This window comes from Triplophysa rosa, linkage group LG23 (assembly GCF_024868665.1).
Source record: "Triplophysa rosa linkage group LG23, Trosa_1v2, whole genome shotgun sequence".
Taxonomy (NCBI): domain Eukaryota; kingdom Metazoa; phylum Chordata; class Actinopteri; order Cypriniformes; family Nemacheilidae; genus Triplophysa; species Triplophysa rosa.
The window spans coordinates 4,915,696-4,929,352 of record NC_079912.1 but is presented as its reverse complement, the minus strand read 5'-3'; the positions used below and the strand labels follow the sequence as shown (position 1 = coordinate 4,929,352).

The 13,657-nt window shown below is 37.8% G+C and overlaps 1 protein-coding gene across 2 annotated transcripts in view; it reads right to left on the bottom strand.

Moving 5' to 3' along the window:
- Positions 1 to 8,189, bottom strand: part of myo3a (myosin IIIA) — a 105,869-nt gene extending 97,680 nt beyond the window's left edge. For both annotated transcript variants that reach the window (XM_057323110.1, XM_057323111.1), the window contains exon 1: positions 8,163 to 8,189. The gene's annotated coding sequence lies outside the window, so the exon portion shown is untranslated. The remainder of the gene's footprint in view (positions 1 to 8,162) is intronic.
- Between the last annotated feature and the right edge of the window lie 5,468 nt (positions 8,190 to 13,657).

Sequence of the window (13,657 nt, the reverse complement as noted above, 5' to 3'; positions counted from 1 at the left end):
ACAGATAGCCCGCCTTGTTTACATTTTACATTTACATTTATGCATTTGGCAGACGCTTTTATCCAAAGCGACTTACATTGCTTTAGACTATTCATTTGTTTCCGAGTTGCTAGCGCCATGCCCTAACCACCGAGCCTTGTTGGCAGGGTTGTTGCTAGAAGGGATACAGCTACGGCCGGAAGTGGTGCAAAATCTCACCATATAATTACAATAAATAAATTAGCTAACGCCTACACCTACCCCAACCCTAAACCTAATCAAACAATAATAAAAAAATATTAATCAGCTGTTTTCAGTGAGACAAAAATTATTCGGTATTGAAGTGCGCATGCCCAGTGGAGGTAGCTGTATCCCTTAGTCAAAACCTGTTGGCAGAGACTATTTGCACTAGCTCCGCCCACCAATATGTGATTGTAATAGAGAAAGTGTAAGAACGACGCCATTTCAACAGTGACTCCGTTGGTGTAAGGCAGGGGTCACTAACTAGCGGACTCCGGTCCGAATGCGGACCGCGAGATGCGTCCGTCCGGACCTCAAAGACTTTTGACATAATAAAAAAAATGAACGCCTAACATTATTTTCTAATACAATCAAATTTATAGCAGGCACATCAAGGTCCGCTCAGTAGTAGTTTGGGTCCTACGGCGCCACGGACAGTTAACATATGCGCACTGTTGCTACGTACAGACGTCGTTGAGTGAAGAGTAGTCTCAGCCTCAGACGTCACGCCCACGATCCGGCTACGCGAGACTACGTGAAGAGAGCCGAGACAGACTCGCTGCACAGCGCGCAGACAGATGTAACAGTCAGTGACTGAAAAACAATGTCCTTTTCAAAAGTTAGAAAAGTTGATGCTGAAAATCATGTTTTCCGAGATGAATTTATTCTTCCTGCATCGAGATGCATGAGGCCGGTTTGTCTCATTTGCTCGGAGTCTGTTGCGGTTGTCAAAAGTGGAAACCTTAAACAGCATTATGAAATTAGACATAGACACTTTGAAGAAACTTGCCCGCAGCAGTCTGAGGTAAGGACACGGAAAATATATTAGCTCAAAGCCCAGTAGGAGCGATCTACACGGGTCCTTCCTCCCTCACTTACCGCCCAACAACGAGCATATGAATGTACCCTAAGAATACAGTGGATCTTAGAAAAACACAACAAGCCCTTTACTGATGGGAAAAAGGTAACACAGTGCATGGAGGCTTCTGTGAAACACTTTTAGAAGGAAAATAAAGACATGAACTAAAAGAAAATATTAAACAAACCCCCCTTTCAGCTGCAACAGCCACAAGAAGAGCTGAAATGTTATCAGAGGATGATCAGTCACAACTTGATGCTGCTATTTGTTCATCTCAGTTCAGCAGAAAACAACACTTTAGTTTTCTTTTAAAGTTGTTAATGTTGAAATGAATGTATGTTCAGTGCAGGTTTAGAGATTAGGGCATTTTGCACATTTTCCTTCATTATATTGTTGTCAGACATTGTTATGCCATCGTATAGATATAAAAAAAATCTATTCATATTTTGAGGTATTTAATTGTCCGGACCTCGGCTGGTAAGGAGGGTTCGTTTACTGGACCTCAAGCAATTTTAGTTGAAGACTCCTGGTGTAAGGTATAAAGTCTGTTTAGCTTTGGCACTGTATACCGGGGTTCTAATCCACCTTTTGCTGAAAACGCTCTTTTACCTTTTTCTATCACATTACAGATCATAACGGCATTTGTTTTCAATAAAATTGATTTAAGACTAAAAATAGTAGTTTAGGGTAAGGTAAGGGGTAGGTGTAGGGCTTTAATATCTCAATAAGTTGCCATCATTTTAATATTTTTTATGAATATAATTTATTTACACTCTGTTATTGCATTGTGTTTAATCCACAACAATACTGAGGTACAAATAGTAACGTCTGCCACTATTTCTAAGTACCAATAGCATCTAACTACTATTTCTAGTTAATCCAAAGAAAATACAACTTTTTTCGCTTATTGTAAATAGCATATCGCTAAGGAATGCTGCTATTCTCACTTAGTGTAAACAGAACCTTCTGCTATTTACACTTAAAACTGCAAATAGCCGCTGCCTTTTTTTAAATAGCTGTGGTTGCTTTACGCACACATGCATTCTTTTACACAGAGTAGCAGACGTGTAGTAAACTGAACATGTAATATGTATGCAAAGTACGTCATAATTATGTACAGTATTTATTTGTAGTGTTTGCATATATATAATATATTTGTAGCCAGACTCTCGCAGTACAGTAGTAGGTTAGTTTGAATAGGTTAGTTGTGTATAGGTTTATTCTTGTTTTACTCCACTGTTGTATGTCTGAATTTATGTAGCACTGTGATCCTGTGAGGCACGACATTTCGTTCCACTATAAATAAATGGTGAAAATGCATACGTTTTCAGTTAAAAACGGTGTAAACAACAAAGCCACCCCTAAACTTTTGGCTTCATGTCCTTCATTCAATGAATTCATTGCACTTCGGCATGTATGATTTTATTATGATTTTCTTATGCTTGAAATTATACAGCTTGTTGAGGAACAGAGTGCTATTACTTTTCTGTGCAATCAAACAATTACATGCCTGACAGATGAAAAATATGAGCAAAATAATATTTTTCGTTTTTTATTGGATATTGAGGAAAGTGCAATGCGAGGGGTGAGAACCAGAAGGGCGTAAGTGACATTTCATCAATTTTACAGAAGAGCCAAAACAAAACAAAAACACCATAGTTTCATCTGACTTTGTGTATTTATTTCAACCTTTTATAATAAAGATGTTACACACATGGATGACACTATACTCATTGAACAGTATATAAACATTTGTTCAGAAGAAAACTAAAATAAAATGTCACTTGCGCATTTTTGGCACCAATGTTTCAGCCATTTTGAATCGTCTTCTATCCACAGGCTTTTCTCTACAATACAGTTATGCCCTTTTGGCACCAACTGGCTTAGTATGTTCAATGATAATTCTTTTGGCTTGTAATGAATAAGACCAAATTGATTTCACAAGATTTCACTTGTGTCATTTTGGCAGTAAATAGAGCTCATCGGGCTCATTTCACCCAAAATGTCACTTACGCCCCTTTGGTTCTCGCCCCACACCCCTCGAATGAATCTATTTCGTAAGGAAAATAGCCACTAAAAAATCTTTAAAATCGGACATTGGAAAAAATAATGCAATATGGAGTTTTGATGAGTAAATTAACCTTGGCTGGCCCATCAGTGCTGGGGGATTTGATGAATTTGACATGCTTGTCATCCTGAGGCAAAGCCATTTGAATCAACACCTGCCTCAGTACAGCCCGGGTATGGAAACAATCATGACACTTGTGTAAATACACCAAACCTTCAGGAGTGATCCACTGATTGATATCACTGAAAATATTAACTCTGTCTTCTCCGAAACACTAAACACATTTGCTCCTCTGCGCCTAAAGAATATTAAAGATAGTAGTGAAACACTGTTTTGGAGCTTGTTTGTTTCTTTGTATTTTTTTATTATGTTTTATGTTGTTTGTGTTTTTATTTATAAGTATTGTACAGAACAATGGTCAACGACCGTTGTTTTATTGTGCTTTATAAATAAAATAAAATAAAAACTATGTAGTATTTCTGTGCTCGATACACTCCCCCAGGGTTCGTATAGGTTTCGGAAAGTTACGTAACAACTTTTCTTAGTCCCTTATTGGCCAATTCTCCCGAAAAAGCCTGCTTACCATCAAGATTGGCTGCGCTGTGGGCCTGCAGCTCGTTACTCTTGCGATAGTGAGAGAAGTTGAGGTGTGTTTGTTTGTTCACAGCATTTCAATGATTGATGTTATATAGACGGTGGATATAATGCTGGATTTGCAGATCGTTTGAAACTGATAGATGGAGCGGTCCCGGCGTTAAAAGATGCCGGACAGGAACCGCACGCTGTAAGTGAAACTAAGTCATATGTCTGTGTTTTGTTGGCAATCGGCACCTACGTGCGTAATGTTTACAACACCAATTTATACTGAATCAACAGTTATGCAGGGCAAATGCGATGATTTATTGTGTGCTCGCGATTTAGTTCCTCCCCCCACACACCCCCAGGATGTCGTCTGTTTTCGGAAATAATCGTACAGCTGTATCTATCTTTTATAGATGTGATCAAACTAAATACTCTTCGAAGAAGTATGCAATACTACTCTATGGGGTGGTTTCCCATACAGGGATTAAGACTAATTTTAGACTAAAATAAATGTTAGAGCTGTCTAAACTGAAAACAGACTGCTCTTCTTAAAATGTATCTTAAAATCCATCAGTGCCATGGTTTTGTCTCAAAATGCTCGAAGTAATGTTTTTGTAATGTATGTTTGTAAAAACTACTTAATATCCTAATGTAATTAAGGCATAGTCCTGACTTAATCTAATCTCTGTCTGGGAAACCACCCCTATAGGTATTCAAGATTAATATGAGATTGGCAGAAACTGTGCATTCAACCGGACCTTTAAGAGAGCAGCCCAGAAAATGGAGCGTAACTTTAAGAAAACAAAATTAGAGGCATTTCGTATAGCATGGAAGGATAGTATCTTAACATACTGTACAGGAAAGCCCTAAAAACGTCTAGATTTACTTTTCATCAATAATAGAAGAAAATCAGCTCAATCCTAAATTTGTATTTAACACAGTGGCTAAATTAATAAAAAACAAACCATCAGCGGTAAAATTGATAATAGCAGAGAAAGATTACAACTAAGCAACAAGTGGTGACGCAAGATGATCAGACTATAAATATCAGCTCCCCTAAGGAGCAACTGCAATTGTTGTCTACAGGATGAATTGTCTAAAATCATTAGATCATCTAAATCAACAACATGCATGCTAATACTAATTTATTGGAAGAGATGCTCCTTGAAATTATAGATCCTCTGCTTAGTATAACGAACTCATCTCTGTCATTAGGATATGTTCCTAAAGCATGTAAGGTGGCTGTAATTAGGCCCATTGTCAAAAAAACTCAACTTGACCCTAGGGCCTTAGCTAACTATAGACCTATATCCAATCTACCTTTCATTTCTAAAGTACTTTAAAAGGTTGTTTCATCACAGCTATGTTCCTTCCTCCAAAGGAATGACATCTGTGAAGAATTACAGTCAGGATTTAGAGCACATCGCAGTACAGAGACTGCTCTGATCAGAGTAACAAATGATTTGCTTTTGGCATCTGATCGTGGCTGCATCTCGTTACTTGTGCTGTTAGATCTAAGTGCCACTTTTGACTCCATTGACCACAGCACACTTTTACATAGACTTGAAAATGATGTTGCCGTTAGTGTAGTAGCATTAAAATGGTTTTGTTCATACCTATCTAACCATTTTCAGTTTGTAGCAATAAATAATGAGGTGTCACGCAAATCACAAGTCCAGTACGGCGTGCCACAGGGCTCTAGTTTTAGGGCCTCTGCTCTTTGCACTGGACATGCTACCTCTAGGACAGTCATCCTCAATTGGCGGTCCGCGGGCCGGATCCGGACCATTGCTTCGTTCCATTTGGACCGCGAGATATAGCCTAATAAACCATTTAAAACATATGACTATTTGACTACTATTGTTTAAATTGAGCCGTGCGTCTTCACAACGGAGAATCGCGCGCTCTCAGGAACATTTATGTAATTTATCTTTTGTTCACAGTAAAATCGCCAGTGTTAAAAAGGTCAAATTAACACTCAGAGTGTATATATAATCCACACTCTCAAAGTGTTGATTATATAAACACTGTGAGAGTTAATTTTTTAACACTGGTGATTTTGCTGTGTTGCTATATCCTCTAATATCTTTATTTAGCACCAAATGCGCTTTGTTTTAGCACTTTCCGCTCCGCGCGCGCTGCTTCTCTCAACAGGAGAACTGGTTCCCCTGGCTGGGCCTGGTTTCTCCCAAGGTTTTTTTTCTCCACTGGAGTTTTGGGTTCCTCGCCACTGTTTGCACACTGGCTGAAATTAACTTTATAACCTGCTTTGACAGTTGACTTTGATAACATCACACATCCAATTGCTTCTAATGCCCACATAACCTGGCCAAATCTTTACAATTAAATGACGGAAAGTTACAGGCTGTTTTATAGTTTTGCTGTATGGTGGACTGATTGAACATGGGCTGGTGTTGATGTTTAGTGTTCAGTTGATGGCATTGGCTTGATTTTCTCTCTAACTTTGGGAATGCTGGGGTGCTTTTAAAACAGATTTAAATGAGTTCACATATATTCTGAGCTTTTTCTTCGTTATTTGGTCATGTTATCCATTAAAAAAACAATAAGTATAACAAAAACATTGATCAATCCTGTTTTACATACACTTTTTAAAATAAAGGTGCTTCATGATGCCATAGAAGAACCTTTTTTGTCTAAATGGTTCCATGAAGAACCTTTAACATCTGAAGAACCTTTCTGTCTCTTTTTTCTTTATGGTGAAAAATGGTTCTAGATTATAAAATGGTAAGAAAGAGGTTTTTCTTTAAAGAACCTTTGACTGAATAATTTTAAGTGGAACAAAAAATGGTTCTTCTATGGCATCACTGTGCAGAACCTTTTAAGCACCTTTGTTTTTAAGAGTGTATGCATACTGTCTAAATGCACATAAAAAATGCAACCAAAGTTTTTTTCTCTGCAATGAAGGAAATCTGGGAAACTTAAATTTTCCTCAACAAAACTATTTTGAAACATGACATGAAAAGGTTTTAAAGATCATCAAACAAGTAACCCTAAACTTCTAAACGTAGTGTATATGTCAGGTTTAAAGCAACATGCTCTGTTCATTCAGTGTGTGCATGAGGAAAGGTTCGTGGGATGCACATTTTGCATGATGACAATAATTGCTTTGCATTGCATTGAATACAGCTGCAGAGAGGCTGGCCTATGGTGTTCGTGGCTCACTAACAGTCTTTAAAAAAGGAAAAACATGGAAAAACAACACTACAATTAGCATTTCATTCTCCCCTGGCCATTTCAATCATTCTTAAGTCTAATAATTAACCTCTCAAGGTCCTGAAATCACACAAAATTACTCATATGGAATGTTCACATAATGTGGATGGAAAGAAATATAAACTCATGTCAAATGAGAGTGCAGTTCTGTTTCTGCTGTACTAGAAAATAACAAATACTTCATATACAATGTTGATAGCAAAATCAGTTGACAACAGTTTAAATAAATATACACATCAGAGGAGAATACATGGCAGAAACAGCAGAATGAATACAACATACTGTATAATTACATGCTTTTGTCTCCTACTTCGAAAATGTGACCCCAGCAACTCAAATGTGTCCTAAAGTTTTAAAAGAGATCTCAACAATGTCTCAAAATGTGCTCAGGTTTGAGAGTCTGTTGAGAGTTTCGACATCTGCGATCAAAAGTAAGACATCAATTACAGTTTTTCTCAGTCGCTTTGGAGCATTTCTCAGATCAGAAATGAAATTCTCAAAACTAGTTATTCAACCTTCACATCATCTTGTCACTTGTGCACATCAGAAAAGTAGTTTCTAATTATTTTGAACAAGATGCAATTGCTTTAGTACATTCATGCGGTCATCTGAAGCCATAGTTTACATCCGAAAATACTCAAAAAATAAAGCACCTGTTATGTTGACAACATGGCTAAACATTTTGACTGTCTTGTTCACGAGCAGTGACACAAGGTCTTGCCATTTTGACATGCAGGAAATCCATGATGTTGTGCAGTTTGTACAAATTTTTCTGAGAAATGCACATATTATTTAGCTAATTTTAGGAATGTTTTGAGAAATGCTCCAAAGCGACTGAGAAAAACTGTAAACTATTTACTGTTAAATTCTTCCTAGACCTGAGCTGAGCTATCCGCCATTACTTTTTTTTAGCTCTCATCTCTTACTGTAGGCCAACTATTGTCTATTCAATTTACACACACATTTTTTAACAGATATATCCCCCCTCACACCTACTGTTCTAGCGTGTATCAGCTATCAAAACTGTGTGATGAGGAAAACTCTTATGTGTAATGTTCTGATTGACATTAATACACGTTAAGTTTAAACAATGGTGATGAGGATGATCACTGTTCAAACAAAAGCAAATGAGCGTTGAATAAACAATGTGTGACGTTTTAATGATGGATTCCTGGAAATGAAATAGAGTTTAAGTCTTACCACAAGTGAATGCAGCTGTCTCCAAACATGGTCGGAAAGTTCTGGTTCTCCTATACTGTGCGATTGTGATGTGTGAGGCTGTTTTTAATACAATTATCTCGTTGAAAGTGAAGTGACTTCGGTGGGTGAAAGCTTCTTAGCCCACACACTAGACCAGATAATCATCATAATAGCCATCATTCAAATCAACTCCATCATAAAATGTCAGATCGGTGGGTTTACTGTAAAGAGAATGGTCACCTGTTGGGTAGCCAGAACTGGTATAATCGTAAACCTGTTTACTGTGGTTAAACTGACTGTAAGCTTTAGATAGATAGAGAGAGAGAGAGAGGGATGGATGGATGGATGGATGGATGGATGGATGGATGGATGGATGGATGGATGGATGGATGGATGGATGGATGGATGGATGGATGGATGGATGGATGGATGGATGGATGGATGGATGGATAGATAGATAGATAGATAGATAGATAGATAGATAGATAGATAGATAGATAGATAGATAGATAGATAGATAGATAGATAGATAGATAGATAGAAAAATGTTGCCATTGTCACACGGTGAGACGTGAGCTGCATGTGTTCCTGCCGGAGCGCCGCTAAAGCTTTTCACTATTGTGAGGGGGAACTGAAGCATGACTCCCCCCGGCTGCTGCTGCTGCTGCCACTGCTCGAGATATAGCAGATGTACAGCTTTAAAAGATCCTCACTCACACAATCTCACCACCACCTCACACTATATCACTTTCAGATTATTGTGTTCCATTAAATTTCTTTCTCCTTTTTGAAATTTCTAATAGATTTTAGTGATCACTGGCCTTATTTTTCTAAGTTGATGTTACATTTATCATTTGATACACGCTTTGATTTGTAGTGACTTAGCGTGCGTGCTTGCACTTTAAAAACTTTTGTAAAAAAAATTACAGTTTTATTTTAAATCATTTTCAAATATTTTTTTTTAAATACTGTAAAAAATGACAACTATAACTATAAAATGAAACCAAAACCAAATTACAAAAAAGACTACAAATGCACATATCACAGTCTCGTCTGTTCCCATGCTTGTTCTTCTGGTTTTCCCCTTTACTACGTCACCCATCATCCTTCACGCTGCCACACCTGTCCCTCATTTGTAATCCCGGCACCTGCCAGCGATTCCCTCATTACCCGGACACTATAACATCGTGTTAAAAAAAATGATAAAATTTAAAATTATAATGGGTTCTAATGCATTTTATTGTCTTGTGTCGCATTGCGCCGCGCTGCATCTCACGGTGTAAGAACTCACGCATTGTTGTCCTGTCTCTGTTTAGCTTACTATGTTATTACCCTGAGTATTGTATTCTTGTGTATGTTTATTAAACTTACCTTGATGCAATTTACTCGTCAGTGGTCTGTGGCGTTCGCTGACAACATGTTGGGTGTAAAATTATTTGGAAAACATGTACATTTTTTAATACATAAATGTTAATTATTTACCACAGAGTAAAAAGGTGTAATTTTAAAGAAAACAACTTTTACTTCCTCTATTTTTACAAATTTTTCCACAAATAATGTAAAAAAATAATTTTACGTTTTTTACAGCTTTTTCATGTATTTTTAAAATACAGAAAAAACCCTGTGAAAATACAGACATACAAATTTACAAGAACAGAAAAAACCCTGTGAAAATACAGACATATAAATTTACAAGAACAATGTAATTTTACATGAAAAAAACAGTTTAAGGTATTTTTCTGGCACCCCAGCTGCCAGAAAATTTCCATTTTTTTACAGTGCACTTTTTTGAACATTTTTTTACAGTGTGAGAATCAAACCCAATCTTGTCATCTTCTGTATAGTCTATAGTCTACTGTACAGTCTTCTGTAAGGTACATGATGTGGGCTGCAAATAAAATGTGCTTTTGATTTCATCTGATTCATTAGGAAATAATAAAATAAAAATGTTATGTAGTGGCGCAACCTGCACTGTAATAATTACAGTAAGGACTTTCCTTTGCAATACATATTAACTTCTCTTTAAAAATAATTAGTGTTGCTCAAAACACCATATTACTCAAACTAGTGCTGTGACTCCAAAACTAACCCTGCACAATCCTGCGGAACCTAACAAACCCATTTCGATGTGAATCCCAACCCCACCAGTGACATGTGATCTCCTCATTTGTGAGGCTGGTTAGCATGAGCTGTTGAATTTACTGCATTTGATGTGGTTTGTTTGAAGTCATTACTCATCGCCTTGATTCAATCTATATTTATAAACGTCTTTGATGCACAAATTAAATTCCACATTTCATCTACATATGAAGCGAACTTTAATTTCCACCGGAAACGGTTCATCGTTTCTTTAATGATTTGATTAAGCCTTTAAAACTCATTAATACATTTCGTGTTAATGAATATACAGCTTATAGGATACAAAAGAAAATTAGCATGCCTACGTCTGCTTTGCTTTTACTGTATAATCGCAATGAAACATTCTAAAATGAATCTCTAAAAGGAAAGCCATGCAACACATTTCATTCTCCACTGGTCCTTTTCACATTGTGTCTGCTTTTAACCACAAACAAAGGTTAAATTAAATCCAAAAACAGCTCCAGAGTTTCATAACCTTGCATTTCCCACACCTCTTAGCAGATAGCTTTGAGTTGTGTGTAATGTGTCACCAAGTGGCCCTTGACAGGGAGCACGAAGACCCCTCAAGCCTTTAGAGTTGCATAACGCTGTACATAACTATTGGTATACAGAATACCGCAATATGACAAACACCGAATGTGTGTAGGCTCCATATACATAAGCAAATGTCAGTTTGACGTCATTTGACTGCAGCACACATAAACATAAAGTAACCTTCAATTTTGTTTCAAACAGAGATGGCGATAGAGAAGCAAAAGTTACGATTGCAGTTTTAATAAGCTGGACATTGACAACGACACTTTAGTCATGTGTTTACTGCTGATTTAAGTATCTGAAAAAAGCAGCAGGAGATGTTATAAATGTGTGTATCGTGCGGTTGGTTGCTTCTCGCACCCCACCAGGCCTGGGGGAGGATTTTCCAGTCGTCTCATCCAGCCTTCGCCTGAGTTTGACGAATTTCTCATCTGCCTGCGTCACCTCGCCTGAGCACCACCAACAGCCAGACAGATTTGTGTTTATATTTCACTACACCGTCCTTCAAATACTCCAGCATGAGATAATCCCATTTGACACAAGTCATGGAAAATGCCACCAAAACCTGCAAAGACATACTTTCCACGGAATAGTATTTTGGTATTTTCAACTGAAAGCAACAGAATAAACATCAATCTTTTAATGAGATGAACTTTCCAGGCAAACATTAAATGTCTCATTTCTCATTTGGACAAACCATAAACCCTTTAATTAATATTCACACGCACCAGTTGCGCCACAAACACAAGGTGAGTTGTGATACTACTATACTAACCACACAGAACACCCTAGCAACCAGCTAGCAACACCCTAGTTACCACAGAGAAATACGCACCTACAACATCCTAACATCACGGTGGTGAGTTTTCCAAGCAAGTGTCACTGATAAAATGTAAAATCTTGTTTTCCTTTCTCTCCCTTGGTTTAAAAAGCACAGACTCTCATAGCATTGAACGTGCTCTGAAAACCTAAATGTTTGCTTTGTGGCTGAACAGGTGAGCTTATAACTGCATCATTGACCAGGGTTATCAAACTGAGGGTCAAACCAAGAACATAGAAAGCAAAGATCTTCTTAGATCTTCTTGTAAAGGGTACGAGTGTGCCATCTGAAGTCCATTAACAGAATCACGAAGCAGCTCATAGCTGAATTCTCACTGCTCTCTTCAGAAGGGCATTGTGTTTTAAGGCACCATTTGTACAATGTTTCCATTGGTTATGATTTTGCAACCCGTCTGTATTGGCTGATTTGACCGACTGTGATTGGCTGGTGAAGAACGACAGTGTACATAATTCCAGTCCTCCTCTAATTTTCCCTGTCATTAACTCCTCAGACTGAACGCAGGGCGGTCTAACACCAGGCGATATTTCGTCACACATACGCTACAAAGAAGGGGAGGTGTAAGAAAGAAACTCAAAAATGAATCTCCTGACGTGTAGGTGAGGCGAAGGGGTGCGTGACAGGACTGAGAAATATCTCTACACAGATCTGCATTTCTTATTTGCTGTATGTCCGGGTGGGATGTGCAAAGTGACGTTTTCAGCTTGATTTTTTGCGGAATTCGTTACGTATCATCAGCCGCTCTTTGTCTAGCTGGTTTTATACTTTGTTGAGCATGTGACTTTGTTTTCTTCATCTCTGATCTCGCTGTTTTCACTCTGTTGTTCTCTATTCTCTATTTCTGGACAATTTCTATGAAAATATTTCTCCTCAGGGCCCCAAATGTCACATAGAACTCAGATTCTTTTTATAGCTGAGATCTCCCACCTTTGGGTTGCCAGATATACAGAACAAAATGTAAACTTAAGAATTTGTTAACAAAAGCATAATTTCACAATTTATTTGTGCAAACTGTGCTTTTTTGCATATAGACAAAAATGATATAATAATGTGCCATGCGTTTTGCCATTATGACTTTTCCTTAGACAATTAAGGCACTAAAACAGTCAATGGTAATGATTAAATAGTAAAATGGAAATTGGTAAATCTATCAAATTGTTCAAGGTGTGTTGTGCCACCGACATTTACATGGTCACAAATGCAACTACATAAGCCTGGAATGTCATTGAGACTTTCAGGAAAATTACACCATTGTGTCTTGCTGATACACTCCCCTACTGCCTAGTAATCACTACACAATCTGGCATCCCATCATTGTGAAGTTGACACATGGGGCATAAACCAGAGCTCATGACCCAGAAAATAGAGGTTATTTGCTCTTTACATATCCCGAAAGCCTGTGAGGGGACATCTGACTAATGGAAACGCCCCTCTTAAAAAAAGACATTATACTATTTGTGATACTATTTTAATGACAAATACCAACTAAGATTCTTTTTCTTTATTATTTTTTATATTTATTTTGGAGTATTATTTATCCAGTAGTGCAAAACAGCATTTCTGCCTACTTCAGTTTTCACTTGCCGTGAAGAATTCGGCCGTCCTTCGACCACTGAGAGCAGCCATTTTGTCTTTCTCTGTGAAATGGGGGTGCAGCGTGAATCATCAGTCTCAGAGAGAGATGCTCAGCTCTGACATCCCGCACACTTCACAGCTGATTGTGCGAGGCAGGAGATGGAGGCTGCCAGTAAGGCCATTTCAACTAGAATACATTACGTCCCTGCCTTTCGGCGAAGACTATTACCCAGAAGCCCTTTGGAAGTTCTTATCTGTGCCTACCAGATGGAGAACATGTGAGCGATGTCAGTACCTGCAGACTTGTTGATAAAACAACACAGCCGGAAATGTGACATTGAAAAGAGATTCTGCAATTTATAGGCTACAATCTAACACAAAGAGGAAAAATCTCATGAATATGTAAGGA